The following is a 17,327-nucleotide window of genomic DNA, read 5'->3' as shown; positions in this document are numbered from 1 at the left end:
TACAGCTATGGAATATTATTATCATTGGTTCTAATTCAAACAAATAATAGTTGATTCATGATTGTTATTTCTCTGTAGTCTTAACAGTTTACTGGATGACAACTAAGCTAGCATAAATCTGTGTCAATGGCAGAACACCCCTGTTGATGTTTTTAATGATTCAATGTTTTTAGTAACCTTAAAGGGGTGGTTCTCCTTTTACATTTAGTATGGTGTAGATATGCAAATTCTAAGACTATTTATTTTTTTGTTCAGAAGTTCTTCAGTATGAAATTTCAGCAGCTAGCTGGTTGCTTGGGTCCAGTTTACACTACAGGTATGGGATCCGTTATCCGGAAACCCGTTATCCAGAAAGTTCCGAATTACGGAAAGGCCGTCTCCCATAGACTCCATTATAATCAAATAATCCAAAATTTTAAAAATGATTTCCTTTTTTTCTGTAGTAAGAAAACAGTTGCTTGTACTTGATGCCAACTAAGATATAATTAATCCTTATTGGAAGTAAAACCAGCCTATTGGGTTTATTTAATGTTTACATGATTTTCTAGTAGTAGTAAGGTGTGAAGATCCAAATTACAGAAAGCCCCTTTATCCGGAAAGCACCAGGTCCCGATGATTCCGGATAATAGGTCTAATACCTGTAGTAGCCAGGCTGTGGTTTAAATGAGAGACTGGAATATGAATAGGAGAGGGTCTGAATAGAAACATGAGTATTAAAAAAAAACAATATCAACAAGTGTAACCTCACAGAGCCAAGTGACTAACGCTAGTGAAAATTCGTCAGCATGATGTCATTTTGGTACTTCACCAATTTACTAACGGGCACTGGTGTAAATTCGCTAGCGAAAGAGATAGACTCTAGTGCTACTTCCCAAACATCCCAAAAAACGCTGGCGACTTTTCAGTTTTTCAGGCTGCAAAAGATCATATTTTTTTTTTTAGGGTACCCAGCTTCCCCTCTACATTTCCTAACATATGGCACATAAACTATACACTGGGCTCATGGGTAGGGCAATATAACAACTCTATTTTCTTTTATTAAGGTTCCCTGGGCTTGTGTAGTGTAATGTATTTGCTGCAACATATACGTCCATTGAAATTTAACTTCTCACCATATGCAAATTAGCCAACGCCAATCATTCAGCGAAGCCATAGCTGGCGAATTTCCGGAGGTTTGTGGATTTGCCCCATAGTTTCTTGGCTGCTGTGTTCAGTGACCCCCCCCCCCTATCTGACAGTCAGAAAGAGGTAGAAGAAGAAAAACTAAAAAAAATGAAGACCAAGTGAAAAGTTGCAAAGGATTCTAGTAAAAGCTATTTTAAAGGCAAATAACCTCAAATTACAGAAAGATAACAGATTCCATAAAACAAACAAAAAAGCTTTCCATGTTTATTAAATCCTTTGCACGAACAGCAGTAATTATTATCTTCATAACTGTATATATTTAATGGTTTACGTGCAAGTTCCTCAACCTAACATTGGTTTGGCAGCTGCCACCAACATACATATGATGTGAGTCACTGACTGATTTCACTTTTTTAAACAAACAGGAAGCAATGGCCATTTTTACTTGTAAATGCATATATAATACACAAAAGCCATGAATATCCTATAAATGTCATCCTTATAGATGGCTCTTACTGATGTCAGCAGTTATAAACGGAGCTTAGTGATGTCATTTTTGTCACATGACTCACTAAATCTTATGTATTATAATAAATAAAGTACCCCTTGTTAAGTAACCTCAGAATTCCATGACCTGTATAAAAGCACCCGGCCGTTGGCATTGTGCTTTTATATGGTCATGGAACAACTCAGTGTCTTATAATATCTTATATTTTACAATAGGGGGTACTTTATCCACTATATAATACACAAAAGCACACATACGATGGTAACAGCCATATCCGAGTACACAAACATGCTACCCAGGAGGTAAACACACAGAAAGTGCTTTTAATCCTTTCATTCATCGGAACAGAATGCAGAACTGTAAACTCTACATTGTTGGTACTTTGTAAATTCTTCTTCCAGCATAGTAGATACTATTTTTCTAGCAGTTCAATGCCTAATAACAAGCATATTTAAATAGTAAAGGATTACTATCCTTAGTGATATTATTCTCATATTAGGACAAAAGTACTGTTCACAAGGGAGGTCTGCAAAATAATAGTCTTCATTATAGATGGCTCCAGACACCACCCCATGTTCTTAAGTTTACGATCTAACCCAGAAGCCCTTCATTCATTTAGAAAGGGAACAAGGAGATGAAATATAGAAGCTAAATGGAAAAACATAAATCTCTTCCCACAAACATTCCCAGGACACATGAAAATGGTACTCAAATATTTTAAAGACTCAGTGCTTTACTCTTTTAAGGAGAAAAGTATAAATAGTCATGTCCTTGACAGTAGCCAGCTCCCACAATAAAACTGCAAGTGTATGTGCCACAGAATACGGTAGCTTTATTCAAGTCAGGAAAAAAGAATACTTGCATCATGCCTATGCTCTACTGTATGATGTAATACATCTAGAGTAGCTGAATTAAAGCCTCTGGCACTTTTGGCTGCCAATAATGTGCAGAAAATGTAGCCATATGACTCAAATGTGGTGTCGGATAATGCAAATTGCACAATCAGTCCTGGATTGCAGTAACTGATGGAAATTAAGAATGAAGAAAAGATGACTGCCAACATTCACTGGGACTCAATTTCTATCAATGGGCTAATTTGCCCTGCAGATATTAGGTTGCCATCTGGCTGGAATTTTACCATCCCAGTCAGTAAAAATGGGACAATGCCATTTACAGGGGGATAAAAATAACAGAGACAGAAAGGCTGCAAATATTGGCATAAAATATTTTTTTGGGGGAGGGGTAAAAGACCCAATTATTCTGTGTTTTCTATAATGAAAAATATCATATTTCAGGAGAAACGGTCTCCAGGCTTCCATAAGCAGAGAAATACTATCCTATACACAAAGAGGTCTTAACTAGAGAGCATTTTTGCACTGATGCACAGAGTTTCCTTTTTGACCCTTGTGGTCAGTCCATGTGATTCTCAAGGTTCCAAGTGTACTTTTCTAAATGGTTGCGGCTGCTGTGTTCTCCTGCAGACTGGAAGCCATCAGGCCAGTGGGCAGCAGTTCTCCTTTCATTGCAGAGGAAGCCTCACAACTTCAGAAGCACAGTTAATGTTACCGCAGAATTTGCATTTACACATTTGACAAGTAAAAAAAATATTTTAATATGGAGCGGGGTTTAAAGCAACTCATTATTCTGTCCTTCCCACAAATATACACTACTATGTAAAACATACATTTAAAATATGCTAAGGACTGATTTTCTTGGCAAGACTCATCTTCTGACCCTCCATTCAGAAACAGTTAAAAAACGAAGGCACATAATATATGATAAAAAAAAAGCCCAGGTGTAGTAACCTTTAACAACCAAATGCATTTAAAAACGACAAGTCTGCTGGGACAGATGCTGCATTTAAATGAATATAAACACTATAACAAATGTTGTAAAACAGCAATCCGGAAGGCAAAGAGGAGCACGTTGTGGCTGAGGCTAAGACTAATCCCAAAAAGTTTTTTTAAGTATATTAATAGTAAAAAGATGCAGGTTGAGAGTGTTGCTCCTTTAAATAATGGTACCAGTATGGTTGTAACAGATACAGAAAATATGCTAAATGAGTTCTTTTCTTCAGTGTATACAATAGATAAGTCAGCTTTGCCAGGCTCACTGTATTGCAGCACTGTTGGCTCAGCTCGATCTAGTCAGTAGCTGACTCAAGATAAGATTCATAAAGCTTTAATAAAAATGTATGTAAACAGGGCCAGATGGTATAAACCCCACATGTTCTAAGAGAGCATATTTCTGATTTGCTTTCATCTGGTTGGTACCTATGGATTAGATAAAGGCTAATGTCATTCCAATATTTAAAAAGGAATTACGATCTCAGCCTGCCAATTATAGGCCAGTAAGTTTGACATTCATGGTGGGCAAATTTTTTGAAGGCTTTTTAAGGGATCACATGCAAAATTTTGTCCTAGAGAAAGACATTATAAGCAGCAATCAGCATGGCTTTATGAAGGATAGGTCATGTCAGACAAATCTGATTGCTTTTTATGATGAGGTAAGTAAGATGCTGGGGGGGGCAGTAGATGTGATCTATTTGGATTTTGCCAAAGCGTTTGATACTGTGCCCCACAAACGACTGCTTTCTAAACTAAGGTCTGTTGGGCTTGATTAAGTAGTTTGCACATGGATAGGAAACTGGTTACAACATTGGGTACAGAGGGTGGTTGTTAATGGTACATTCTCTACTTGGAGTAAGGTTCTTAATGGGGTCCATCAGGGCTCGGTATTGGGTCCAATTTTATTTAACCGCCCCTACGTTCAGTAATGACTTAGGGGAGGGTGTTGTAAGTAATGTATCAGTGTTTGCAGATGACACAAAACTATCCAGCACAATTAATTCCATCCAGGATGTGGCATCCTTGCAACATGATCTTGACAATATGGGCAGTTAAATGGCAAATGAGATTCAATGTTGATAAATGTAAAGTCATGCACTTGGGATGTAAAAATATCCAAGCCACTTATACCCTTAATGGAACTGCACTAGGCAAATCCATAATGGCAAAGCACCTTGGAGTCCTTGTAGATAATAAACTTGGCTGTAGCAAGCAATGCCAGTCAGCTGCATCAAGGGCAAGGTCTTGAGCTGTATTAAAAGGGGCATTGATTCATGGAGGAGGGGGTCATTCTTCCACTGTATAGAGCACTGGTAAGGCCCCATCTAGAATATGCCGTACAGTTTTGGTCTCCAGTGTTTTAACAGGACATTATTGAATTAGAGAGGGTCCAGAGAAGGGCAACAAAGCTGGTAAAAGGTATTGAAAATCTTAGCTATGAGGAAAGACTGGCCAAATTGGGGATGTTCACGCTGGAGAAGAGTGTGTTAAAAGGGTGATATGATAAATATGTATAAATATATAAGGGATCATATAATAATCTCTCTAATGTTTTATTTACCAGTAGGTCTTTCCAGCTGATGTGAGGTCACCCATTCTGATTAGAAGAAAGGAGGTTCCGCCTAAATATTCAGAAGGGGTTTTTTACAGTGAGAGCTGTGAAGATGTGGAATTCTCTTCCTGAATCAGTTGTACTGGCTGATAAATTTTATAGCTTTAAGAAGGGGTTGGAAGTGAGGGAATACAGGGTTATGGGAGGTAGCTCATAGTACAAGTTGATCAGGGACTCCACAAATTGCCATTGTGGAGTCAGGAAGGAATTTTTCCCCCCTCTGAGACAAATTGGAGATGCTTCAAAGGGTTTTTGCCTTCCTCTGGATCAACTAGCAGTTAAAATATACTCAAAAGGTTGAACATTGCCTTTAAACAGGTAACCAGTAAATGCTACTTGGTGATCGGATGTTATGAGAATCTTTTGCAGGTGAATGGCTCTGAAATACCTTGCATTGGCATCTATGGTAATCATGCTGCCAGTGTACCCATGGGTCAAGCAATTATTACTTGCCAATGCTCAGTGAAGAATTTAATCATTCAACCAATGGATGCAAGGTTACCATTATTGCCAATGCAAAGGTATTTTGCTACCACAATCATATGGATGGTAAAATGCTCCATGTGCCATTACCCTTAAATGCACATGCTCTTAAAGAACTGGCTTAACAGGGTCTACGAAAATTCGCTGGTGTCAAAAATTTACGTCGGCGTCAAAAACGGGCGCCGGCGTCAAAAACCGGGTGTCGGCGTTAAAAAAATGGACGCTGGCGTTAAAAAAGAGACGCCGGCGCAGTTTTGCTAATTTTTCAGTCACACACACACATATATATATATATATATATAAACAGTCACACACAGATATATATATATATATATATATATATATATATACACACATATATATATGTGTGTTACCATTTACTGGCCCAGTGTCGTTTCAACAGTTTGCCTTTATTATATATATTATTCTTCCATTTGGAGCTATTGGTTTCCTATAACAACACTCTCAAAACATTTCCGCTGAATTAAACGAGAGACCATTGGAATTCACAGTCTAGTTTGGTGGAGGAAGTATAAATACAGATATAATGACTAAGAATTTCTGCTTGAGAATTTCAGAGTTTCAGCTCATGGTGGCTCTCTGCCACACAGTGTGAGTACAATCCTACTTACGGGGCTTCTGCTTTATGAAATGATCCAATGGACTTAAAGCCCCAGCAGAGGGCCAGGGGTTAAACTCACACAAAAAGCAGCAGTGTCTGTAGGAAATCTGGGAAACCACAAGTTCTGCTCTGCCCAGCAATGAATGGGAATTCACTTAAAAGCCTCATCTTACAGTGACAGCAACAAATACAGCCATCCAGCTCTGCTCGGCTGTAAATACCTAGAGCGTCCAGCACTGTCAGGCTGCCTGGGTCAGAGTGTGCTCTACTGCCTGTAGCATTGCTACCTGTATGAGGATACACGGCATGTTATAAAGCAAAGGGTCGTCTTTATCTGTGTGCTGCCCAGAAGGCATTAGGTTGCCACGGCAGGGAAGCAGCTACACAGTTAAAGATGATTATATTCATACAAGTCATTCCCAGCCCACATTACAGTAAGTAGCCCAGCCCCTACACTGTTGGATGCCAGTGCTTCCGAAAACTCAACCACCAGAGCTGGCGTCCTGCGAGAGAGAGAGAAAGAGAGAGCGCTACTTTTCTTGGCACCAGCTGCAGACTGGCCAGCGGTTCCACCACAGAGGTGGCTGCAGAATCCAGCTACAGACACCAAGGCTAAATGCTACCAATAATGACTACCTTGTTTACGCAGGAATGGCAATCACAAAGAATGTTTTTTTTTCTCTCTATGCTAGACATTCAAATATTCCATTTACTTAGTGACACAGTCAGATTTCTCCTCCTGTAGCAGCTAAATAACATTTTCAGATAAGTGCTTGCCAGGCTGGACTTCAGTTACTGGAGAGAGGGTCCTGGCCAGTGTCGGACTGGCCCACTGTGATACCAGGAAAACTCCCGGTGGGCCCAAGTGTCAGTGGGCCCTCTTGATTCTAACCACTTGCCCTATTTCATGGTGATTCCCTATTTCTTTATTGGGGAAAAAAATGTGTAATAATGTAAGAATATAATAAGTAGATATAAAAGACCAGGAGAATAAAGAGGTTGAGTGAGAAGAGGAGGATTAATAGTTTGGAAAGTGTCCCATGGTCTAAGGCAGGGGTTCCCAACCTAGTTTACTCGTGAGCCACATTTAAATGAAAAAAAATAGTTGGAGAGCAACACAAACATAAAAGTGTCCATGGGGATGTCAAATAAGAGCTGTGATTGGCTGTTTGGTAACCCCTATAGGAAGTGGTAGCGTATAGGAGGCTCTGTTTGGCAGTACACCTTTTTTGCAACCAAAACTTGCCGGAAATTCAAAAATAAGCATTTGAGACTACTGGGAGCAACATCTACTGGGAGCAACATCCAAGGGGCTGGTGAGCAACATGTTGGGGGACACTGGTCTAAGGTTTTCTGGTGGCCTCACCGTTTAAGGTTTTCTGGTGGCCTCACCGTCTAAGGTTTTCTGGTGGCCTCGCCATCTAAGGTTTTCTGGCCTCACTGTCTAAGGTTTCCTGGTGGCCTCATTGTCTGAGGTTTTCTGGTGGGCCCGTGGCATCCCAGTCCGACACTGGTCCTGGCAATGCAAGAAGGTTGGGATCATCATTGGAAGTGGGGTTATAGAAGTCAGGGATGCTGAGACTACAGCACCTTCAGCTCTTGTAAGACTGCAATTCAACAACAGACATACAATACCAAAAACAACTGTCAAACATTATAATAAGTCCTCAGCAAATAACCCACTTAAAGGCCCCTGTGATTTTGCAGGTTCCAGGCTACCCCAGTGATCTATTTAGTTGGGAGGGGAGCACTGAGATAAACCTACTGCATCAGTGTGAGGCCAAAGGCAGCCATGGGTTACGTTTTTTTTTTACGACTGACAGACAGTAACAGGGAATGCACAGGCAGAAAGGAATGCCCAGAACTCTGCGTCTCGCAAAGGAAAGTGCTTGAGCAATGTGAGGAACTTCCTTGAACAGACAGACAGCTGCTCTCTCACCAGCTGATACAGACAAGCACTCCCCCCTCCCTTTCCCCAGCCCACAGGCAGTGCTTGCCTGACCCGGCCCCTTTTAATAATCCATTTAGTTTAAAACCCCATTCACAAGAAGGGGAAAAAGGAACAAGCATTTTTTTTTTTTAATAGAGAAGGCATTTTCTTTTGAAGAGCAGCATGCAAGACTTATAAAAAAAGACTTATAAATGTGCTGAAGAGACTTATAAAAGCTAAAGATGGCACTGTCTTCTCTGGCACTCTCAGCACCAAGCAAAGCCAGAGGCACAGCATGAGACTAAGCAGCTACATGTGATGTCACTAGCCAGCCTGCAGTCTTGCTGATAAATTGCCCCAGTATAAGGCAGTAAGTAGCATCTGGCAGCAATAGGAGTCATCTATATATCTATCAGCAGCAATAGTAGCACCTTGTTGTAATAGCTTGAATACTGTAATTAACAGCAAAGCACAGAGGCACATACACAAGGCAAGTCATAAAAAAGAGAAATGTTGGCAGCAAGTACCAACACAACATTAACTTTGCCATCCCAAGACATACCAGTACCAATGAGAATGGAATGAGTGGTGTACAGGAGCTGTCACTGTCATGCCAATATACACACTGCTTCCCTGCAGAGCTCACACTCACAACAATGCTGCCTCCTGTCATACCCCCACACAGTCATTAGCAATCAATGGGGAATGCACTTGGGCAGCACAGAAGAAAAGTTGCCCTAAGGTGACAGATGTCCAGAGGCTGGTGAGCAGAGAGCAGCAGATCCAGGCTTACCTTGCTAGCAGTCTGCTGCATTGTCCAGCTGCATAATCCCCAGGCCCCTCAATAAATGAAAGTACGAGAGAGCGACAGGACGTTAGTTCCCCAGTAATGTATGAACAGACTGAGCTCTTCATTACTGAGCACAGTTGCTGGCAGAGGAGATCACGCCCTCTCCAGCTGGAGCCAGTAGCATACAGGAATGAGTGTGTGGAGAGCTGCAGGCATGGCTTTTTGCAGGGGAGGGGGGCAAAGTCATCAACCAAAAGCAACCTGTTTTCCTAGACAAAGCCTGTATACAATAACTAGATAGATAGATGCTACGGGGGATGTCCACCTTTTGCCAAGTCCTACCAAAGTGCTGGGCAAAAGAAACCCTTTCCTAAATACATTTGATTACCAAAAAATGCATCATCTCTGTGCCATTGAATGAGGTTCTCCATTCAAAAACTACTTGTACAAAAGGAAATTCTAAACAAGTGCCCCGATGTACATTCATGAAACAGTGTCAGTGGTTAATTGTAAAAGCAATTGTTATTGAAAGCAGAGTTTGTTTGTCCTTTCTTCTTCCCTGGGTCTGCTTTTTAAATCAATCTAACAGAAGTCGTATCTCCTCTAGGTCTTTCAATCAGCTTTATTTTGTGGCAACAGTGTGTCAGGTTGTTATATATTATAAGATAGAAAATAATAACAGACTGGGATTTCAATGGCAACAACATGAACAAATAACTTTAAAACCATAGAATTATTTATATGTGCAGTGGACACTGCTTAGAATGAAATTTTCTTTCATTATACACGACAGATTTTAGCCAGAGGACCCCTTATAATAATAGGGTAAAGAACAGATTCAGAGGCAGTTTTATTTGCTAACCCATGTGCCCATGCTGTACTTTAATTAATAGTATTAATCCAATTAGCTGCCAGTAGAATGTATGCAAATAAGTAGGGACCAAACATGCGCAGTAGCCTCGCTGTCCTCACTGCAGTCATAAAATGGAGAGGAAGCCCAAGCTGCTTTCTGGGTAAGTGGCTATTTTCATAATTAAAACAAATGTTACACTATTGCATCTGGAAAAGTGTTTATTTTGGAATATCCTACCACGTTTGTAGGACTTTGCTAAAGGTGAACATTCACTTTAAGGAAGGGGTGCCACTAGTATCATAGAAACCTGCCCGATAATGATGCTTGATGCAAATTATGGAAGACATATACAAATAAAGGAACCCTTTTTTCTAGAAAAGGTCTTAGAGATGATTTCTAAGAAATTAATTTATTGGAAAAACCCAACAAGCTGTTCACTGCTTATATAATTGTATAGCTAGGGGGCTGTTTAACAAGAGTGAGTGAATAATAACAATGTGTTACCATGTACATAATGTAACAATAAGTTGGAAGAAAGGCTCCTTCCTTATGCCAAAGTCCTGTTATTTAGGGGGACCAAGGTTCAATACCCATATCCAATGCTGATCCTGCCATGAGACAAGGTGAGAACAAATTACCAGGTTCAGCAAAAAAACACCATTGTACGATAGAAGGCAACATTCTCTTTTTAAAATAGACCAATAATGCAGCCCCTATCCCCAAGCAGATCCCAGATATGGTATTGGGGGAGGTTGGTAAAGCATCAGGAAGGTGCACGTTTCAGAATCAACCCTGTCCATGTTAGGTCCTTGGGACTCATCTCATTTCCCTGCACTTATGGCACCATCGCTTAGATCTATGGGTAAAACTTGCTTCCACATTAAGTGTGAAACATTGGATCATGGGTCTCACAAGCAGTTTTGTCCCTTATTCACAAACAGCCTACCTTCATAAATATATCTCAGTAAATATCTTCTATATAATAATCACATTGATTAACTAATGCAGTAGTTCTCAGGAACATTACCTGAACTAGAGACAGGCGGAATAGGCTTTTGCCAGAACTAGGAATAGGCAGCTGCCTCGGGCACAAATTGGAGACGAGTTTGTAAATGAATTCAGCAAGCAAGCAACTGGTGAGAAGAAGTGGTGAAAGAGGGGGGTTCCAGAGATCAGTGGTGGCAGAAGATGAAGTGACCGGTGGCGGGTGCAGGATAAAAGGTGCCAATAAAACTTTGCCTGGCACTGCTTGGGGACATGGTTGCTATAGCCACAACCAACCTTTGGAGGCTGTAATTTGAATACCCAGAGGCTGCTGGTGTAGCATGATCAGGTTAAAGATTTTATACACAATTTTCAGGATTCCATTAGGAAAACATGTATCGTACCTACAATTCACAAATCCACAGAAGACACAATTCTTTACAACACTTTGCCTGCAGCTCAGCTGTATTGTATACAATGCCGAGCATAGCAAGTGGGCAACCAAAAACACATAATTACTATGCTTTCCTTCTGTTTCTTGCATAGTTGCACCTCCAAGAAGGGAAGTGAGTAACAGGTAGAAACAACTGATATCCATAGAAAACAGGTTGTTGTGCCCCACAGTTCTACCTTAGTACACAGTCCCACATGCATCTCTCAGTTGAACTACAACACAGCAGAAGCAAACAGTCAATTATGTAGCTCCGACCATCAGATGATGATTTAACTATTTTGATTAAATCATTGTGATAGTTTAGCAGAACTGGCAAGCAGGAACAGAATAGCTACTGAGTCACATGTGGTTTTATGTAGTATAAAAGCCATAACACAAGTACTCAGGTGCTCAGGCTGTAATTTGGTGGCAGATTTTGCCAGACTCACAGTCTGTCTCTCTCACACATAGCATTATTCTAAGGCTAAGTGTAACTATGGTTCAATCAAAGACCTTGGGGCCTCTTCCGCTGCTCCTCTGCTGCTTAATGTGCTTGCACCCAGATGCATCACATTGGCCACTTCTGCCTACACCAAGGCCATGGGAATGTACCCAGGTGTCAGCACATCAAGCTGAGGAGGAGCAGCAGAAGAGTGGATTCTCAGCCTGTGTTTCTCTGCAGACTGAGGTCGGATCATTTGGCACTGGCCTTACTCAGTTCCTTTCCCTCTGTCCCACTGTGATCAGGTGCAAATCAGGCCTCTTCTATGATGCAGATATCCCATATCAGGCTATGACCTGCAGTCAAACTGCTATTGTGGAACTACAACTTTAAAAAACTGTGGAGGGATGTTTAGAGTTGTAGTTAAGCAACAGCTTGGGCCTTTTTGTTACAATCTAATGTTACTAGTCAAACATTTGGCACTGCCACTTCATAAAAAGCAAGATACAGCCACAAAAGAGATCTAGAAACATTGGCTGCCTCAGATGGACATACACAGTGGGGGTCATTTATAAAGTTTGCGCAGCACATATTTATTTGCAAATGGTTGAATTGTCCATGTTTTTTCCTGAACGCTAAAATATTGCACTGCTGTGCCCGACTTTCTGGTTTTTGAGAATTTGCATTGAGAATAAATTTTCATAAATGGCTCGCAAATAAGACAGGCGTTTGCGTGAGTGCGTCCACTGTGCGAGGTTGTTGTGCCCAAAAATAGCGTTGACAGTAACTTAATTGCGAAACTGTTTGGCAAATATTTTCTCAGCCACCAAAGTTATGGCGTAATTGAAACATAGATAATATACATAATATTCACAATTTGCGATTTTTGCCATATTTAAAAAGCTCTTATAGTCATTCGCAGTGTGAAAAAAAAAGTCACAATTCTGTTTGCTCTAATTCAGCTTTATAAATGTAACCATGTGCAGGGCAAATATCTTCACTGTGCGAAGCAATCTGCTTTGAGCAAAGTTTATTAATGAGCCCCACTAAGCCATAACAGAAAAGAGGTAGGACTCCAATGCAGAGCAGAAAGAAAGGAAAAGGGTGTTTTGAGGGGGAAGGACATATTTAAAGGATATTTTTAAAATTGTAATGGATTATATTGAGGAAATTATTTTGTTCAATGAAAGGAATTAAACAGTGGGAACATGTTTTTATTGTTTACTGCACAGAGCTGCAGTTATAAATGAGTATTGATAATATAAATACATTTTTATTATAAAAATAATTATTAATATAGTTCCCCTTCAGGCAAATAAGCACAAAATTGCCTAGGAGGGTATTTAAGCATTAACACATAATTCAACTAAGTTACATACCATGGTTAACATGCGGCAACGACATAATATTTAACATGGGTGGCAAAAAGCTCTGCCTGTCATTTTACTATGGCCCTCCAGCTGTCAGTAACAACTCTCTTTAACCTTAAATTGACCAGATTGTGAAAAAGGAACAAGCGTCCTTGTCATTATTCTATGGCACATTTCAGAAGGGGGTCCTCCAGCTGTCCCTAAGAAACTACCTCCAGCCAAAAGTGCAAACAGTTGTAGTTGCATTCATGTACGTGTGTATTTTTTTATACTGTATATAGCTGAACTGGTGCACTCAGCATTGTACAACAGAACAACACATTAATAGAATAAACTGGAGTCATTACTATAATAAATACAAATTACAGTCAAATTCAAGTTTGCAATCTAAGAGGGTGTGTAGCTTACAGATCCAAATAGGAGAATCATGCTTTCTCACTTCCAGCAATAAAATACCTACTGTTGCTTTAAGTCAAAGCTAAATAATTGTTATGTGATAGCTGGAGAGTTGTCAACATCAGATTGTGGGATAATAATAATATAACCTATGGGTACAAACTAGTGCCTGATTGTACATCATGTGCAAGGTGCACACTGGGTTCCATGTGGGTGGGATATGGGCATATAATCCGCCTAAATATTAAGAAGGGGTTTTTTACAGTGAGAGCTGTGAAGATGAGGAATTCTCTCCCTGAATCAGTCATACAGGCTGATACATTAGATAGCTTTAAGAAGGGGATGGATAGCTTTTTAGCAAGTGAGGGAATACAGGGTTATGGGAGATAGCTCATAGTACAAGTTGATCCAGGGACTAGTCCGAATGCCATTTTGGAGTCAGGAAAGATTTTTTTTCCCCTCTGTGGCAAATTGGAGAGACTTTAGATGGTTTTTTTGCCTTCGTCTGGAGCAACTGGCAGTTAGGCAGGTTAAAAAAAAGTTAAAAGGTTGAACTTTATGGACGTGTGTCTTTTTTCAACCTAACTGACTATGTTACTATGTTAATCACACGACTCTCAACTGTTCAAGATTTTATTGGCAATAATTACTATCTGTTTAAAGGTTGGTATAAAGTACAAGCCTCCCTTGTGCTTCTGCACATTAACAGGTACAATAAGCACAGTGATACTAGTCATAAGAAACAGTCACCATCGCTTATGTTTTATCATGCAAAAACATGCACATTTTGCTTCTTAGTGCCATAATTATTGTTAATTAATGAAGCCCAGCATTATCTTCATAATATCTGCATATCACGTGTAAGGTCCTGCAGCAATACCTTGTGGCCAGCAGCCAATGGGCTGGCAAATTTTCTCATATTTTGGTTAATTGTTCATCAACTCCCTATTTAGTAACATAAGTCTTGCAATTTACCTAATTTAATTCATAACCTTATCTGACAGCCATGTAAACTGTATCTCCAGGGTCTCTGCATCTCAATCTTATCCCAAATGGAGCTGATACTTTGCCTGCAAATATGCACGATAATCGGCCAATCCGCGGGAATCCACTCAGTTGTGTGCATGGAACTGGGGCCATGTAGCTGATTTCGGCAGCAAAATCTGCCCAGTGTACCTGCACCTTGGCCAACGCAGTGCAGACTACGTGCAGACATAGAAGATAGGAGATATGAGCAGAGGGGCTGTAACAACTCCATGGGACCCTGGACAAATCATTTAATTTTTGGTGGTCCTCCAAACTAGTTTCTTTGTAAAAAACAAACAAAAAAAACTCTGTTTTAGTCCTTACATGAATTAAAGCCATGCATTGAAGTTTGAAAGATATGTATTTTCCCTATACCAAAGCTGGCTATACACATATTGATAATATTGTACAAAACAAAGTTTTACACAGTTACTGGTAAGTGTATGGAGGCCTGGCAATCTCAACCAATATCCACATACTAAGGATATTAGTGGGTTTGGGAAGCAGGCATGTTTCATAATGTAACGTCTCAATGCAGGTCCGGACTGAGAATTCAAATAGGCCCTGGCATTTCAGGTACACAGAGGCCAAACAGCCCCCACCAGCCCCCACCAGCCCACTAAATACTGATTTTCTATGGGACCTTATAGCAGCCCCTCTGGCATTTGCCAGAACCCACAGATTGCCAGTCCGGCCCTGTCTCAATGTACCATATTACAGAGCGAATGGCAAATTGTCAGATAATTAAGCGAAGAAGAGTCGCAGCATCTCTTCTCTTTTGTTGCTGTCGACCCAAATCATTGGGAAAATAGAAAAGTGGCCGTGCCAATCGGTTGGATGGTGTATATTAACATGCTATAGTATCATCTCTAACCTGGTGCAACCCATTAAAGTCAATGGAATAAGTTCCGGCATCTTGAAAAGTTAAGGCTTTAATGCACCACCATACTACTAAAAGAAAATGTTCATTAATAGAACATTAAGGGGTAGATTTATCAAGGGTTGAATTTCGAGGGTTAAAAAATCCTCAAAATAAAATCCTTCTAATTCGAATATCGTATTTGAAGGATTTTAGCGCAAAAGCTTTGATTGAACAATCGAATAAAAATCATTTGATCAAACGATAAGATTGATGTTTTAAGCAATCAATCGAAGGATTTTTATTTGACCAAAAAAAAACGTAGAAAAGTGCTGGAGAAGGTCCCCATAGGCTAAACTTGGACTTCGGTAGGTTTAAAGTGGCGAAGTATGAAGTCGAAGTTTTTTTTTTAAAGAGACAGTACTTCGATTATCGAATGGTCGAAAGATTTGACCAATTTGATGGTCGAAGTACCCAAAAAATCACTTCGGAATTCGAATATTTTTTCATTCGAATTATTCACTCGAGCTTAGTAAATCTGCCCCTAAATGATAAAAGCAAAATTTATGCACATGTATAGTTATTTTAATAATTAATCTTAGTGAGAACATATCACTTTACTGGGGGCTGAGTCAGACTACTTCTGATGGTGGAACAAATGTTTACGTTTGAAGAGGGCATACATTCCCTAAAACCTATGCCTTCAGGAATGACAAACATTATAATTATGTGCTTTAGCGCCTACCATAATAAAATGCTGTTAAGTATGCTGTTAACATATTTTACGTTTTATGCCCCAAACTATAAACTGGGTAGTAACATACATAAAAAGGTAGGACTGGAAAAATGTAAGTTGCTCCTGCTTTGTTTCATTTTCCATTTTTATTCATTTTAAAAGTCAAAATCTCAGCTAACAAATTTCCAAATGATGTCATACAAAAAAAGAAAAAGAAATTCCATCACAACCTCAATGATAAAAATATCATTTTTGGAAGCGTAAGCTTTGTCTGGTTTATATCTAGTCCGGCACCATCCTATGTGTTAATAAAAGTACATCTAACCTATCTTGTCTGCATCTGCCATCACTGTGCTGAAAACAAATTCCATAGTATAGCAGCCCATCAGAAGGATGAAAGATAGGGATACTTTTTCATTAGTGGCCATAATGGAATAGCGATGTTTTAAAGGGGGAGGGGGTATACAACTATGGTTTGCATTGGCTTAAAAATATAAATGCGAATACATTCTTTAAATGAAAAGATCCTAATGGAATTTAAAGCAATAGAAGAAATAAAATAAGAAATACAAGCCCCTCTCTTTCCCTGTTGTTGCCGGAGTCACATATATACACTGATATATAAAGGGTGTAACTATGAAGGGCAGTTTAATACCACAATCTCATTCTCCCATAATTGCTCTAAACTGAGATCAAGCTTACAGCATTGGTACAATAATTAGATATTTTAAAGCTTAACAATATTCAGCCTGTGTAAATCATAGGTTCCTATTATCTAGCACAGTAATCCCCAACCAGTAGCTCGTGAGCAACATGTTGCTCTCCAACCCCTTGGATGTTGCTCTCAGGATCCTCAAAGCAGGTGCTTATTTTTGAATTCCAGGCTTGGAAGCAAGTTTTAATTGCAAAAAAACTAAGTATAGTTCCAAGTAGAGCCTCTTGTAGGCTGCCAGTCCACATAGGTGCTACCAAATAGCAAATCATAGCCCTTACTTGGCACCCCAAAGGGACTTTTTCATGCTTGTGTTGCTCCCCAACTCTTTTTACATTTAAATGTGGCTCACAGGTAAAAAAAGGTTGGGGATCCCTGATCTAGCAGTTACCATTTACTGGGCTAATGTAGTTTTTAGTGATGGGCGAATGTATTCGCCAGGCGCGAATTTGCGGTGAAATTCTGAGTTTCGCCGTTTTTTGGATGCCGATGCATTTTCGCCGGTGAATGTGCGCCAGCATCCAAAGATGGACGGCAGCATCCAAAAACAGACGCCGGTGTCCAAACCGAGCAGCGTTTCGCAAATTTTTCGCCAAAGC

The 17,327-nt window shown here is 39.9% G+C and overlaps 1 protein-coding gene across 3 annotated transcripts in view; it reads right to left on the bottom strand.

The window, feature by feature from the left end:
* Window positions 1–17,327, bottom strand: part of znf469.S (zinc finger protein 469 S homeolog) — a 354,800-nt gene that overhangs the window by 86,217 nt on the left and 251,256 nt on the right. For 2 of the 3 annotated variants that reach the window (XM_018240459.2, XM_018240460.2), the window contains exon 1: window positions 8,921–9,084. The exons of the other annotated variant lie outside the window; for it this stretch is intronic. The gene's annotated coding sequence lies outside the window, so the exon portion shown is untranslated. Of the gene's footprint in view, window positions 1–8,920; window positions 9,085–17,327 lie in introns of those variants that run through there. 3 annotated transcript variants of the gene reach the window in all.

The sequence above is a fragment of the Xenopus laevis genome, chromosome 4S, assembly GCF_017654675.1.
Source record: "Xenopus laevis strain J_2021 chromosome 4S, Xenopus_laevis_v10.1, whole genome shotgun sequence".
Taxonomy (NCBI): Eukaryota; Metazoa; Chordata; class Amphibia; order Anura; family Pipidae; genus Xenopus; species Xenopus laevis.
The sequence above is the reverse complement of the archived record's forward strand: the minus strand, read 5'-3'. Positions and strand labels throughout refer to the sequence as shown.